Genomic DNA, 16,966 nt, shown 5'->3' on the forward strand with positions numbered 1-16,966 from the left:
TTAAGAATGGTCACATGTGTATGCTCATAAAAGCTTGTTATATCATTCATTAATGCTAATATTCACTTCAACAAACAAAAAAAAAATTATGTGCATGAATGTTTGATATCTTACAATTGTATGCATGTGCACTTGCACACACACGCAAAATAAGAGAGAGAGAGAGAGAGAGAGAGAGAGAGAGAGAGAGAGAGAGAGAGAGAGAGAGAGAGAGGGGGGGTGATAGGATCGTACAAATTCATAGAAAGTAATTGAGTTACAATTTGCATTTTTCATGTTTCAACAATGATGTAGCACGAAGGTGGAAAGAACACATAAAAATATACATAGAATGCGAAGAGTTGTCTTTTTGAGTGGTGCTATTCAAAGAACTTCAAACATGCATGCTCAAATCTTAGTAAGGGGAGACATACATAATCAAAAAAGTTTGAAAAGAGGCCAATTAATTGGATTGAATAGACTCTTATGAATTATTAGTCTTGTACATCATCTAAACTTAAGAACTTTTGTTCCCCAAATCTATCAAAATCTAAATGTAGTGATGGAGTTGTTGTAAGGTTATTTTCAACATTGAAAGGTCATGATGAAAAAATGTTGAAAGCATGTCACATCTAAAAAAGGCCCTTGATTTAACAAGTATCATTAAAAATGTTGAAAGCATGCCCATATTTAAATAAGGCCTTTGCTTTAAAAGTATCATTAATTATATTTTTTAATTTAAAGAGGTTATAAAAATGTTAAAAAGCACAATGTCAAATGTGAGGTTCATTGTTCTCATTCCGTGTCCCTAAAGGTACTTTACTAAAGTGCATACCTTTTTACTTAAATGTTTGTACACAAAGACAAAAAAATCAACTACATTTTGGATTATTTTAGATGGTTGTGATACTACATGCATGATGTTAATCTTTATTTTCCTCTAACTAATCATGCTTTGGTTTTACATGTAGATCACCAATGGAAGGATCATGATTTTTTTTAAAGAGTTGAGATTATCATGATCCTCATGCTTCCTTTACCTACCTTTTTCACATAGTTTAGAAGCCAAAGGTGTGCTAAACTTAACTTAATAGCCAAATGTGTTGTTAATTTCACGTAGTTTAGTAGCCAAACGTGTGGTGAAATTAACTTAATAGCCAAATGTCAACCCTGGATATTTCAATCGTTGTTTTATACACACACCCATGATTGGGTCCTTTTCCCACTCCCTGTCTCCCCTAAAGGTACCTATATTCGACCCAAGACCTCTTGCTTAAGATTTCAAGTTCAAAGCTCTAACCCCTACACTACATTTTAGCACGCACGCACCCGGGGGGGGTGGATGAATGTATCCTTCTTTATCTTAGTATAGATAGTAGTTTGGGTCCTGTCAATTGTATTCAAACATGGCATACATTAGAGTTATTAGTAGTCATACAATCTCTCTTCCATTAACGTAGGAGCTCACACATGAAATCAATAATCTCATTTATTTTATAAACATGTGAAATTGATAATTTGCATTATTATAAATACCCTTATGTCAATAAGCTTTAAATAAATGTAGTATAAGGATGCTAAAATTAATAAAGATTCATTCGTAATCTTATCTTGCCATAAAATGTAAATGGGTTCTAAAAAAAATAAAAAAGCATAAAGATTAGTTGCAAACATCATCAAAAGCACAAATCTATTAATTATTGATCATGCTTTGTTATTGCAAGTGAATCATATATAAAGATTTAATGACAACAATTTTCTTGGCACAATATTACCATCCTCTAGACCAAAAAAGTAACCCTCTAATTAATACTATATATCTTATCAACTTTCCACAAGAATTTGAAAGAACGGGGATGCGGAGCACCAAGCGAACGGAGGTGTAGCAAGTGCAAATGACGGGAGCACCAAGCGAATGGAGGCACAACACGCGGAAGATTAGAGCTATACGCCATACCTCTTTCATAACATTAACAAGGGTGGAAGAGGCAGTCTCATAACCTTTTCCCATGTGTGCCAAGTTTAATAAGCCAACAACTACTACCCATTGCGCCATTCCTTCCATGACAAAGTAATCCAATGCTCAAAATTAGTTTTGTAAACTAAGTTTGTTCCATCCCCTAGCTATTAATCTTGCCCTTGTCTAGCTAATTCAAAAGCACATAATTAGAAAATTAAACATTTTTTTTAAATCCTTCACACCCTTAATTGCCAAACAATTATCAACTGCATCTATCTTTATTTAGATTAATTCCCAAAACTTCATGCTCTCTTGTTTGAAAAAAATGTGAGATGAAAAGCACCCAAGACATGGGAATGAAGCATGTAGTTTGGTACTTACATGGTGGGCACTTGTTTTGGAACATTGAATTTTCTTGTTTAATACATATTCAGGTGTACGCAACCTCCCATTAACTCTATGGCCATTGCTATATATGCTTACATACCCTATCAGACTCCTACTAAATGCTCAAAAGTTCTTTTGGCCATAAAGGGTCTTTTCCACACAAGTGTAACCCCTCGAAATAGGCTAGGCCAAAGTGGGTTAATTTAGACCACTCTACATATATGTATGTATGTATGTATATACATATGTACATACATACATACATACATACACACATATATATGTATATATGTGTGTGTGTGTGTGTGTGTGTGTGTGTACAAGGACCGATAAATAATCATGAACCTACCCTCAGTAAGCTAATTACGAACATGTTGTGACAGAAAAGACTATTCTCATTAATTGTTCTTGCAAGAAGCCACACTTGATGTGCCATTACCAACAAACACTATTCAGCATCGATATCTTCGACATCATCAACACACAGGATGCAATTTGGTGTCCAGAGCGTAGCCTAGGCTGGTGCTCCTTGCCACCCCTACTAGCCTTGCCTTGGCGGGGCAAAGCTCGAGAGTCGAGACCCACCAAATTTTGATTTGCCATGTTTGACATCTTCCCATTCAAAACAGTATTGATTGATTGTCAGCAAAAGCATTGCCCGAATGGCTCAGCTCATCACGACCGACTTTAACCAAGAGATCATGGGTTTGAGCCCTAACACCATAGGGTTATGTGTGTGAGTGGTGTGTAACATCTACCTCGGCTACATCTCTCAAGGGGGGTTTCGAAAAAGAAAAAAAAACAGTATTAATTGATGGAATAGAATAACAAACATGAACATGCCATAGATGAATAAGCTATCATCTAAGTGCAAAGCTTGTTGTTTCTGGTTGGACTGCCCATTTTGAACATAATCCATGCATGAACCTCCATTGAAGCTTGTCTCCATTGCTCCACTGATCCTTCCCATTCCCATAGTGTTTTGGTATGTGTCTCCATCTTTCTATGAGAGGCCTCAAAAAATCAATGTGCCTACTATACTAACAATGTTACCTAAAGCACTTAGAATCATCATTGTTGGCATCTCCCATGTCTATATTCATGATTGAGGTTCCTTTCTACAAGTGTCCCATTGTTAAGGCTCTTGTCCTACTACACCATGCTTCTTCATGGATCAATTCTTCCGACTCTGGATAGGTATCGTACTCTTCCCATTGTGTTTAACACAGTGCCCAAGCCTCGGCTACTCAATACTTAAAAATATTGTTGTTTATATAAATAAACAACAATATAGTTTGTGTTATTTATGTAAATAAATAACAATACTTAAAAATATTGTTGTTTATATAAATAAACAACAATATAGTTTGTGTTATTTATATAAATATATATTTATAATAAATATTTAAATTATTTTATTTATAGATACGCAATACCTTGAAATATTTTATTACATTAATATTGTATATTATAAATTTTCACGCATATCATACAAAGTATTAAATACTTAAAGGTGTCATATAAATCTTGAGATATAACGAATATTATAGCTTGCATATTCATTATATATTCAAAATTTCATGTAAATAAAATATTTGTGTGTTTATTATATACATCAAGATATTCATATTTCTATGATGTACAATACAAACTATTATATAAAATATTAATATATCATAACTCACATATTTATATATACTCAGACTATCATGTAAATAAAATATTTACAATTTTATTATATACATCAAAATATTTATATTTATATGATATACAATACTAACTATCATATAAAATATTAATGTGATTTCATTATAATAAAATTATTTAAATCTTTAAGATATTAAATAAATATTTTTAAATATATATTAGATATTAAAGATTTAAATATTATTTATTAAATATCATTTTAAAAATAAAAAGTGATTAATTACTATTATCTTTAAATAGCTATATTATTTAAGGGTCAGTTATTTTAGAGTTAAATATTTAACCCTTATTCATTTAAAGAGCCATATTATTTAAAGGTCAATTATTTTTAGAGTTAAATATTTAATTTAAAGATTGATTATTTAAATTGCATTCCTTTAAATAAAGCATAAATATAAGTATTTAAATTGTATTCCTTCAAATAAAGCATAAATATAATGATTTATTATTTAAAGCATTTGAATATAAAGATTGAATATAAAGAGAAAATATTATTAATGTTTTATATCTTTGAATGAATAAATTTAAATATTCAAACTTTAAATGAATAAGGTTTTAAATAATAAATATACCTAAAGATAACAGTACTTAACTGGTTACATTTTTAAATTAATACTTAAAAAAGAGTACTTAATAATAACATATTTAATAATACTAATAATAATAATCATATGCTCAAGTTGATTGTTGAACCATTAGGTAAATTGCTTGGCCAAAGACCCATACTAGATCTAAATCCATGGTAGCATCCTCAAGCATTGATTGATAAAACTGCAAGCCTAGGCAGGCGATTATGATACATGACAGTCTATATCTAGAAACTACTTCTTTCTTGGCGATTCGTGCATTTCTTGGCTAAGCAAGAAGCAACAATTGTGGCAACATTATCCTATGAAGATGAATATAAAGCAACATTCAGTGTGATAGTTGAATGTGTCTAGTTGAGACGATTGATGGAGGATCTTTGTGTCTCTTTAGAAACCCCTACTAGTCCTATTCTCACTAACAATCATAGTGCAATGGCAACTATAAAGAATCCTATCTTTCATGCCAGGACCAAGCACACTGAAGTGCATTGCCACTATGCCTAAGAGAGAGTGAGAGAGAAACTCCATGTAGTAGAGATCAATTTGATCTATTGCAATACACATGACAATGTGGTAGATCTTTTCACTAAAGACTTATCACATGAAAAGTTTGAGGCCTTTTGTAAATCTTTGGGGTCCCTTCGCTTTCAAAGACTGATTTGCAATCTTTGTAAAGCTCACATTTGTACTATAGGGGGGTTTATTAGATATATGGTAGGCCGTGTACTTATGCCGCAGGCACTTTTGTTCCACTGGGTTTTTTCCTATGGCCATCCAAGTGAACGGAAACTTTAGGGTTAGCTAGTATATAAGTAACCTTATTCATAGTTTAGGGTTGTTGTTTGTATGTTCTCTTTGTACTTGTAGAGAGCTTCAACGCTCTCCTTTGAGCTTGCCAATCTCTCTCACACTCTATATCTATGTGTTCTTGTCTTTGAGCACTCTGTGTGTGTGTGTGTGTGTGTGTGTGTGCGCGCGCGCGCGCGTCCAGCTCCATTATGTGAGCTAACACTATTTATGGACTATCTATGCTTGTCTTTCAAAATAAACAAATTGATTTAATGATGGGCCTTAGCAACTCTCTAGATGTGCCTTGTAGGATTCAAAAAAGAAGTTGGTTGCTAAAATTGCTGAACTAAAGGCCAACCAATTGGCCAAAATGAAAATGATTCAATCAACCTCACGAATAAAACAAGAAATGGAGAGAAGTTGATAGATGTCAAAAAGCAAAAAGAGCCTCGAACATCAAGTATAAAAAGATGATTCAGTATATTTTGAAGTTAATGCAGCTTTCAAGCCCATGTTAGTGCATAAATGGGATCTATTGGTTTCTTTTGGTCCAGTCTTATGCAACACTTAAGCTTCCAAGTATGCTCTTGCAAGAGAAAAGTTCCAAGATGTTTGGCCACATTGTAGCGTTTGCATGCAAATAAACTTAAGAACTCTCCACCATCTCTTTGAGTATATAGGTCCAAGTATTCTCTTGCAAGTATTCTCTTGCAAGAGAAAAAAGCCCAGATGTTTGGCCATCCTAGCTTTTTCATGCAATTAAATATCACTGATTCCCAATCTACTTGGGTTTGCAAACCTTTATTCCACGCTAAATAATGCAATGGTTTCTTTTTGTTTTGGTTCCTCCACAAGAAAGTTTTAATGGGAACAAGCAACTTGAGCTAGTTAGATTTTTTAATGAAGGGCAAACAATTCTTGCACTAAATGAGAGAAAAGCACTAGAACATTTTCTAACTCGGATAGCCACCTTAGTGTACATCTAATCCAGTAGTTGCTTGCTAATCACTGCAACACCCAAATGCCCAAAAATCGTGCCTTTATTATTGATAACTTCATAACCCTACCTAGATACATCAAAGTCATCATCCTCTGTCAATCTTTAAAACCTCGATTTGTACAAGTTACATCTAGAAACATAAGCATTAGCAAAACATTGAATGATAGCTAAAGATTTCCTTGTGATTTCACTCTTGCATAAGCACTTAATCATTATAGCAAAGCATTGCAATTCCAGTTTGTTGTCCCCCCTACTAGCTTTAAGCCCTAGAGCTAACCCTCCTTTGTAGCTAAGTCCATCACCAGGATCATGGGTGGGTGATGACTATAAACAATAAGGAAGGGAACACCCTTGCCTCACAGACCTCTTAAGATAGAACTTGCCAACTATGTACCCATTCAAAAGAAGGCTAGATTTGGCTCCTATACCCAACACAAAGATAAGATTAGAGATCTTCTACCCATAACCTATCTTAAGAAAAACTCTGCTCAAGAAGGTCCATTGCACCCTGCCACACATGATTTCTCCAAATCCAATTGCATTATAATCCACCCTTGCTTAGTTTGTACTACTAACTCCTTACCCATCATAATTGAGTATATGTTATGATTAATTGAACTCCCTTTTATGAATCATGGTGGCTTAATTTGTACTACTAACTCCTTACCCATCATAACTGAGTATATGTTATGATTAATTGACCTCCCTTTTTAGGAATCCATGGTGGCTTTTAGACACATGTTTTTTTTTTGTAGCAACAAGGGGCTCGGCCTAATAGCAATTATGTAGGCAAGAATCTTATACAAGATAGATAGCATTATAATAAGCCCCAAGTAAGAGAACTTATCACATGCCACATGCTAGGGGATGAATTTAATGATCCCTTCCTTGATCCTCTTTTCCAAGAAACCATTTTGAAAATCTATGTTACCACCCACCCTTAGAATGAAATTGCAATTGTTTGGGGATGAATTTAAAAATTCCTTCTTTGATCATCTTTTCCAAGCAACCAATAATAGTGACCTCATGCTGATTGCCCTCGACTTATTACATTAATGGACCATGTTTTGTTATACCTATCAATTGGCATTATCGTAATCAAGAGCTTGAGCTGGTGCCTTATACTTAGGCTTCAAGTTGATTGTGGGATTTAGTTACATCAAGCTTCACTCGTATGGTTGTTCAGCTACTACCAACATAAAAGATTTGCTTGGTGGTCACAGTTCATGCCCTCTAGAAATCTCCCTTCCGTCAAGAAACAGAGACTTCAAATAAATTCGCATCCAAAAACTAATTTGGTACCCCTTCGGGGTTCTGCAGTTTTAATTCGGACAAAATAATTACTCTGTAATAGCACGATGATTACCCAATGTATGCTAAGTAGAAAAATCAAATTTCAAGAGTAACAACATCCTTCTAACTAGCTTTCCAACTAAATTGGTCTTATTGATGACCAAAATAATTACTCTGTAATAGCACGATGATTACCCAATGTATGCTAAGTAGAAAAATCAAATTTCGAGAGTAACAACATCCTTCTAACTAGCTTTCCAACTAAATTGGTCTTATTGATGACCAAAAATGACAAAGCCTCATGATCCACATGAAAAGAGAAATGATTTCCCAACAAATAATGTCAAAATTTGTTGGCAATCGGAGATGGCATTACAGCCATCTGCCCTAGTGCATCAGGTGGGAGCAAGAAAGTCAACTATCATCAGTATACAATGAATAAAAAGATTTTAGAGGTTGTTGAACATCCATATCTCTATATGTTTATATAATGTATGTTTACAAAATGTCATGACTTATTCATGTCCTAGTGCACCAGGTGGGAACAGGAAAGCCAATTATCATCTGTATACAATGAACATAAAGATTATAGAGGTTGTTGAACATCCATATCTCTGTATGTTCACATAATGTATGTTTGTAGAATGTCATGACTTATTCAGTTATGACTCTTGATATAGATAAAATTGTAATAAGAATGCTACCAAGGTATAAATTGAAAAGTGTTGATAGGTAAAACTATAAGAAGAATGTCGTGACTAAGGTATAAACTGATAAGTGTAAATTACTATCATGGGTTATATTCTAAGCTAACAAAGAGCTTGTTGATCTTGAATTTCTCATTGTAAACTGGGAGATTCAAGGCACTCCTTACCATGTCTACATTCATTCAATGTGGTATGCACTTCCTTGCTATCATCATCCTTCACTACACCCTATATGGTGGTGGGGTTGCAATGTAGACACATAGTAGGCTACCTTTTGCTATAGGTCAACACCCCAAGGTAGAAGTTTCGGTCATTTGCTTAAAACCTATGTGGTTTGTTATGTGTAGATACATTGTAGACTACTTGTTGCTACATGTCAACAACCCAAGGTAAAAGTGTTGGTCATTTGCTTCAAACCTATTTTTTGCATGGCGCTTTGGCCAACTACTTGGAAACATCATTTCACTCCAAGGAATGATGGACCACTGCAAAGTTGCATTTCTCTACCCACTGTGATTATGCTTTTATTGTAGGCACCCTTGAGTTATTCCATTAGTTCATCAGTATACAATGAATAAAAAGATTACAGAGGTTGTTGAACATCCATATCTCTATATGTTTATATAATGTATGTTTACAAAATGTCATGACTTATTCATGTCCTAGTGCACCAGGTGGGAACAGGAAAGCCAATTATCATCTGTATACAATGAACATAAAGATTATAGAGGTTGTTGAACATCCATATCTCTGTATGTTCATATAATGTATGTTTGTAGAATGTCATGACTTATTCAGTTATGACTCTTGATATAGATAAAATTGTAATAAGAATGCTACCAAGGTATAAATTGAAAAGTGTTGATAGGTAAAACTATAAGAAGAATGTCGTGACTAAGGTATAAACAGATAAGTGTAAATTACTATCATGGGTTATATTCTAAGCTAACAGAGAGCTTGTTGATCTTGAATTTCTCATTGTAAACTGGGAGATTCAAGGCACTCCTTACCATGTCTACATTCATTCAATGTGGTATGCACTTCCTTGCTATCATCATCCTTCACTACACCCTATATGGTGGTGGGGTTGCAATGTAGACACATAGTAGGCTACCTTTTGCTATAGGTCAACACCCCAAGGTAGAAGTTTCGGTCATTTGCTTAAAACCTATGTGGTTTGTTATGTGTAGATACATTGTAGACTACTTGTTGCTACATGTCAACAACCCAAGGTAAAAGTGTTGGTCATTTGCTTCAAACCTATTTTTTGCATGGCTCTTTGGCCAACTACTTCGAAACATCATTTCACTCCAAGGAATGATGGACCACTGCAAAGTTGCATTTCTCTACCCACTGTGATTATGCTTTTATTGTAGGCACCCTTGAGTTATTCCATTAGTTCATTTATGAGATAGGACTCAAACTCTCCGGTTTTCTTCTTGAGCTTCTTTGATGGTGTGATCGATGGGGTCTTTGTCTTCTTCGATGGGTTCCTATTTAAATGTCTGAATGTTTAAACATGATGTGGGTCGATTAATGTTGTTGTAGGATGTCAAGTGCAAGATGATTATGCTATTGCCTTCCTCGATATGAGTTTTCCACTCTACAAGTATGGTAACATTAAGGTTTAGCTAGGAAACAGGAATCTAACAATGCAATTGCATGCATTGTAGGCAAGCGGTCCTTTGCTATTGGATCTGCATGATTAACTATTCATTTAGATATTAAGATGAAAAACCAATTTTTCTATAGCTCTTTTAGTTGTGTTCTTTTTACATACACCTTTTTGTAGATGATGGAGAGGATGAAAATGAAGTATTTGAGGGCTTGAATGCATAGGTTAAAGAGAGGAATTCTAAATTTTGTCTGAGTTTTCCCATAAGTTTGTAGCAAACATTTAGAAAAATGGTCTCAAGAAATTGTATTTATGATACCTCCAATTGACCGATATGCGACATCCGACACCAACCTTGGTAGTAGGATGTAGGCAGATGCCGGATGATTGGAGCAAGCAAGACATGTACAAGGTGAAATGGCTTTGGTGTTGCCTTATATGCCAAATGATTACATATGGATGATTGGCTTTTGAGCTTGTATGCTTGACCAGATTAGTTGTATGCCAACAAGTAGATTTTGTATGTGTACATTTGATAAGTTATATGATGGATTCTTGAACTTATCCGGGACACTTACAATTTGCCTATATCATAAGATGTATACATGTATAGATTGAAGTTGCACGTGTACACTTGCAGCTTCTTGAACTGCCTATTCATAGGTGTTGATAGTCTTATGGGAATCCAAATTTTAGGTTGACCATCTTTGGAAAGTAGCGATGTCTTCATACTTTTTGGCACCCACCATTACTATAAAGTATTCTTTGACTAAATGTAATCCTTCGACCTTTATCAACCTTCGACTTTAGAAACCTTTGACCAAATGTAATCCTTTGGGAAAGATTTCCAAATGTTATATCTTGGATTAATATCACCACGAAATTAATTCATCAAGCCACTTGAGATGGCTTTATTTAATAACTCCTTATTGTGCAACTTCTCTTGCCAGCCCCTTTCTTATTTATTCTACCAATCTTAACATATGTGTTGCAACTAACATAATCACCACCACTTGACATTCCAAAAAATGATACATTAGGTACCAAATGTAATTCTAGTTCCTAGTCTGAACCCTATTGTTGTTAAAGACACACAAGGATATAATATTAGAATATGCGCTCTCATAGTTTGTGTCTCTGCCACTCTTGGAGTCACTCATACTCCTGATGTGATCATTGAAGTCTCTTTCCATAGTAGGTCCCAAAGATTCTTTTTACGTAGTTAAGCCGATGTTTCACTCATTTCCCATAGCATCCTTGCACTAATACCATTAATAGTATTAGTGATTTTTTCGTAACTAAAGTTTATGTTATGAGTTGGGTTTCTACTCTTTTTCCTTTATCTTGGGTCTCGTTACCTAGTTTAGGAATTTCCATTGGATCTCCTTTATCTTGGGTCTCTTACTTAGTTTAGGAATTTCCATTGGATTTCCTATACATCTATATGAGCTGGTAATTTGCCTTAAGAAATCCTTTTGGGTAGTTTTAAATTTAAAGGTTACTATTCTTTTAGAGGTCCTTCCTCTTAGCTATAAACTAATTTTGAGGTTGCTTGAAATCGCACCTACTTTTAACACTTCATCATCCTTTTTTTGTTGTCCCTCTCCTAGACATGATGTGTTGATCCCCAAGTAACTATGGGCCCTCCCTAATAGGGTGTTGATCCCCAAGTAGCTTAGGGCTCTCCCTAACAGGGTGTTAGATGTTTTGGTGGATGAGGGTGGCATTATTAGATTAGCGATACCTTCCACTAATAACCATACATCAAATCAAAACTCTCATCTCTCTGATCCTTAGATCCCTCATTAGAAGGAGTGCTAAAAGATTATTGGTATCTAAGACCAATGACACTTCCTTATGTTATGTGAACCTAAGCTTGTCGATTGATATAAGAATCTTGGATTGTTAGATGTGAACATTGACTCCAATAATTCTTCACAATTGGTGCTCCTCCCCCCCGCCAACAATGGCACCAAAGATGTTACCACCCACCATGGCCTAAGCTCAAATGGAATTACAAGTATCAAGGAACTTATCGCGCTTACTCGCATTCAGTTGAGCTCCAAGCAAAGGGTTGAAAATCCAGCTCGAGATGTCTAAACAACTACACCCATGGGCCATAGTTCTAGCTTCTTAGGGTTGGAGGTGCGTGCCTTTGTGCCTTGGCAACTGATGCCCAACACTCTAACCAGGATGGCTATAGTTGCTACCAACTCATTCAAAAATTTAAGGAGCATTTTGCCAAACTTTCTTGGGGGCTCTAAAATGCTCTTGAGTCTTGGTTGCCAATGCTTTCTTGGTGATGAAAGTGTGAGAGGTTGAAGACATTCCAGGCAGCAAGTTGTGTGAAAGCACTGTATTTATTTATTTTAATATGAGAGAGGGTATGCCATCACTGTCCACTCTAGAAGTGGATAGATACAAACCTCGTACCTTCCTTTCAGGAAGAAGAAAGGGTCATACTGTTACGCACAGTTGCGTTGCTTTTTGACGGGCGTCACGCCGTTTTTTACAATTTTGGTCGTAAAAGACTTGCAAAATTGTAAAACGGGAGACTTGCAAAGTTTTAAAATACCCGTCAAAAATTACACTGAAGGGCAAGGGTGCCCGTAAAATCAAGCCTGCAGTGCTAGGATGAATCCAAGGAGCGTGTGAACGTGGGGTAATGCGAAAGGACGGGCGTATGGTCAATGAGTAGGATGGTAAAGTTATAACTGTGTGGTTGTCCGAACGTTGCTCTAGAAAGCGGGCAGTGGGGCGACAGGCCACGGGGCCAGTGGTCACCGTGTGAAAATCACAGTTCAAAGTTAAGAAAAGTCCAGCAAGTCCCGACTCCCAAATTTAAATTATTGAGGGATGGATATCTTTCCCACCTGCTGGCAGTCTGCAAACCAGCTGTGCGCACTGCGCACTGCGCAGGACACCGGGGTCCGGTTGCCTGGCTCGTCTTCTTGTGATCGCCCGGCCCGCTGTCAGCAGTGACTCGTGTGACGTGACTGACGGATGGCGATTTCTGGAGTCACACAGATTTCGATGCGTCGTCAGTGGTGCATCTCCTCTGACTGGAAAAGCCGGTTGCCGCGTTTCTATTTGGGTTCACGCGCCTCTTGAGTCGTGTGCCAGCACGTCTACTTTTCCTGCTGTCTCACATGCACCTTTGGCCCAGTCCTGAGTCCTGACCTTAGTCGTCAGTGCCATAGCCGTACAAAATCATTTGCCCCGCCCCACACACCCTGTCATTTTTTTTATTTTGCTAGATAGGGCCTGTTTCCACACAATGGCTGTCTCTTCAACGGAGGCAACTAATGGTGTACTGGCAAAGCTCCAAGCTTTTGGGTTTACATTGAAGATTTTAGGTTGTAGCTTTTTGAGGTGAAATTTTCAAAAATCAATCTGGTTTTGTCAGTTGAGTAGCTAACCTCCACATCTATCCAGTTGGAAACCACTCCATTTCAGCCCCATATAAGTTTTTTTTAAAATTCTTACAAGCAACCAATCTGGCTCAAAGTACACTGCCAAAAATTTCACATTATTTTTAAGTTTTAATTTTAGAGTAAAAAAACGCCCATTGCAAAAGGAGTGCTAGAGGAAAAGTGAAGAGCTATACGTTTTGTTTGTATTTCCATGGGCACATATACCCTATGAGTATATCCAATTCATAGTTATGCCAGTGGAACAAAGGTTAAACCCCAATTGGTCCCCTCAATGGTTTTTTTGCATAACATTAATTAATTAACAAAACAAAGGGACACCTTGGAAGCCCTAAGGGTAGAAACCTTAAGGTCAAAGGAGGTTAAAAATAGTTTTTTTAAGGTCCAGCTAGAAGTTTCTAGAAGGCGGGGAAAAACCCGAGATTTCTCAACTTTCTCCATGTCTATAAAAGCACGAAGGCCACATGCTAATGCATTGGTGGGGGGGAGGAAGTTGGAGAGAACGAAGGCAGATGGCGAGAGAGAGAGAGAGAGAGAGAGAGAGAGAGAGAGAGAGACAGAGAGAGAGAGAGAGAGAGAGAGAGAACCAAGAGAACGCGTTGCTCTAGTGCGGGAGAGAAGACATAGGACGACAAGGGGGGAGAGAAGTTGCAGTAGCTACGAGGACGAGAGATTTAAATAAAAACTTTTTAATTAAGAACCTTAGCACCTAAAGTTAAAAACCTTAGGTAAACTAAGGTTAAGTTAATTAATTGAGAGAAGCTCGGTTAATTAATAGGTAGGGTGAATTTGAATAGGAGGTATAGCCTAGTGTGTGATAGAATATGTAATTCAAAATTTCCATCGTTAAATGTTTGTTTGTTTCTTTTTCTTCGCAAGAGCACCATAACCTTATATTTGTTGGTGTATGTATTTGAGCCCAAAGTTTTTTTGCATAGCTTTGCCTCAGTGACAAGGTGTCTTAGTGAAGGAGGCTGTCATAAATCGTCATCGTCGATAATCTTTTAGTTTCTTTATTTTTGCTTTTGAGATGGTTGTGATCACGATCATGCATAAGAACTTTTTTATATTCTTTCCTTCCAGTAAGAGCTTTGCAAGAACAATTATGGTAGGTCTATAGATGGCAGAATTTTGACTAGCAATAGCTTTATGTGTGCTAATTCTAGCATTTTTTATTCTTGCAATTATGGGTGCTAAATTGGGCATTTTTCTATTCACACGCGTCTTATTAATATATTAGTGCATAGCATTTCGACCTCTCTAGTGATGACAATCCGACATGCATGTGGCTTGGACTTCATTAACTCCTTTGGCAGATGGGACTTCATCTTTGACACCAAAAGGTGGGGGGAGGGGGCAAGATTTACTCCACAAGTGGTGGTGCTCGATGCACCTCACATGATGTAATGGGATCGCTTCAAGTTTGTGTGGTCCAATATGGATAGCTACCTCTACATCACTCATATTAGGTCCAAAGAGATGCGTTATAAGCCCTACAACAACACTAAGAGGTTCAACTTAGTAGCGGAGCAATGGTAAGGGCTATCAGACATGAAGGAGAAGTGGTATACTTGCTCATGCATGACTGCTTCCATATTATGAGAGGTTTGTACAAGGATGGATGTTCTCTCTATTTTGGTTAAGCTAAATCTCAAGACATGGTGGTCTCCCAGAGATATGCCTCCCCCCCCCCCACAAATATGTAGCCCATGATGGGTTATAGAGACTCCTATCATTGCCATTGTAAAATCACCACCTCTATGCTCTCAAATACCACTCCCCCTTAGATTTTTTGGTATGATAGACAACAACGGAGGCAATGGGGTGATGTATGCTTCTCTCTCTGTCTCTCCTGAGAAGGCCTCTAGCACAATGGGTCCAGTTGCTTCTCTCTCTCTCTCTCTCTCTCTCTCTCTCTCTCTCGGTCTCTACCAAAAACTTCAACGATTTTACCCCTATTCAACAAATTGGTCCATGACATTCTTGTTGAGAAAAGTGGTGCCAAAGTGTAGCACTAGGAGATTTCCACAAATGGCTAGACCAATTTGTGGAAACCTCTACTTATGCATGTATCGACGCGTGAACAAAATTGGCACTTGGCCCCCCAGCTAATTTCCAACAATTATGCCTTGCATTGGCACCACCATTAGCGATCTCTTCTAGGATACACCATGAAGTTGGCGGTCAAGGTTCAGATGTATGGATCAGGATTGACCCATAAGCCAAATGCAAGGCATGTTGGTGATAAGCTTTGGGTAGCCCTAGGGTAGTAGGCAGCTTATCGAGGTAGAGCATGAAAGGAATACGCAACGTATAAGTTCTTCATGCAAGACCTCCTTCTTGCAGTGGGAATGGTTGGAAATAGCTTGGATCCTTAAAAATTAGGTAGTTGTACGCTTTGCACGCAAAAGGAACACCATTGTACGCTTTGCACCCCATTATTTGTGGCAAAAGGAACACCATTGAATGATTCACACATGGGAAGATGACAGTTCGAGTCTTCCTGGAAGTGCGACATGATAGTATGGCCCAATCTTACAACATAATTGGGCTTCTTCTTGACAAATTTGTCGGTCAAGGTGAGGTTGCATTGGTGTGTGGAATTGGAGTCGAAGAAGGTTGTATGCATTGAAGCTCTTTGGAGGTACCTACAAGGTCGAGGGTTCTCTAGGCGATGGGTCAGGCTCGCACCCACCATAATCCCCTTATCCAAAAATGTAACTTGGAGGGTTAGTGTTGATGAGGTTAGTTATAGGTACATATGTTTGTGTGGTGCTGTGAGATGTGAAAAAAATGTGATGCCTATAGTGAAATATGCATGTGACGTGCATGGGTAATGGGCAGAAGGTGTGCTCGTGTGTGTGTACTCCTCCAACTCAAAATTTCTCCAACTCAGCTACTTTTTTTGTCGACATTCCTTTCTTAGGAAGTCAAGATCATTAGATTGTAATACATTGGTGGTAGCTTTTGCCCATAGCTACAATGGAGTTGGGTGACCTCTATGGCTCGAGGCATTTGGTGTTAGCGAGCACTATTCCCTCCCTCCCTCTCTCTCTCTCTCTCTCTCTCTCTCTCTCTCTCTCTCTCTCTCTCTCTCTCTCTCTCTCTCTCTCTCTCTCTCTCTCTCTAGTTGAAGTGCTAGCGGATCTGCCTTCTTTCTGGCACACCGGTGCGTGTAGGTGCCCCGATCTGTGTAGGCAGCAGGGAGGTATGATAGTAAGGTGTTAGAGGGTTTCTCCTCTCCAGCACAGGTAGGCGGAGAGGAGTAAAGAGAATGTGGGGGAGAGGGAGAGCTTCAAACCCTAGCAAGCAAATACACACACACACACAAAAGAGAGAGCAAGCAAATACACACACACACACACACAAGAGAGAGCAAGACACAAGAGAGAGATGGACAGTTGAATTTTTTTCTATCTTCTTCTTCTCTACTCAACCAACATAACATAAAGATAAGAGTACACACTATATGGGTTAGTACTCAACTACTACTACAGCATACAAGGGTCGA

This window comes from Cibotium barometz, chromosome 15, assembly GCF_041138505.1.
Source record: "Cibotium barometz isolate CiBa-2024 chromosome 15, ASM4113850v1, whole genome shotgun sequence".
Lineage (NCBI taxonomy): Eukaryota > Viridiplantae > Streptophyta > Polypodiopsida > Cyatheales > Cibotiaceae > Cibotium > Cibotium barometz.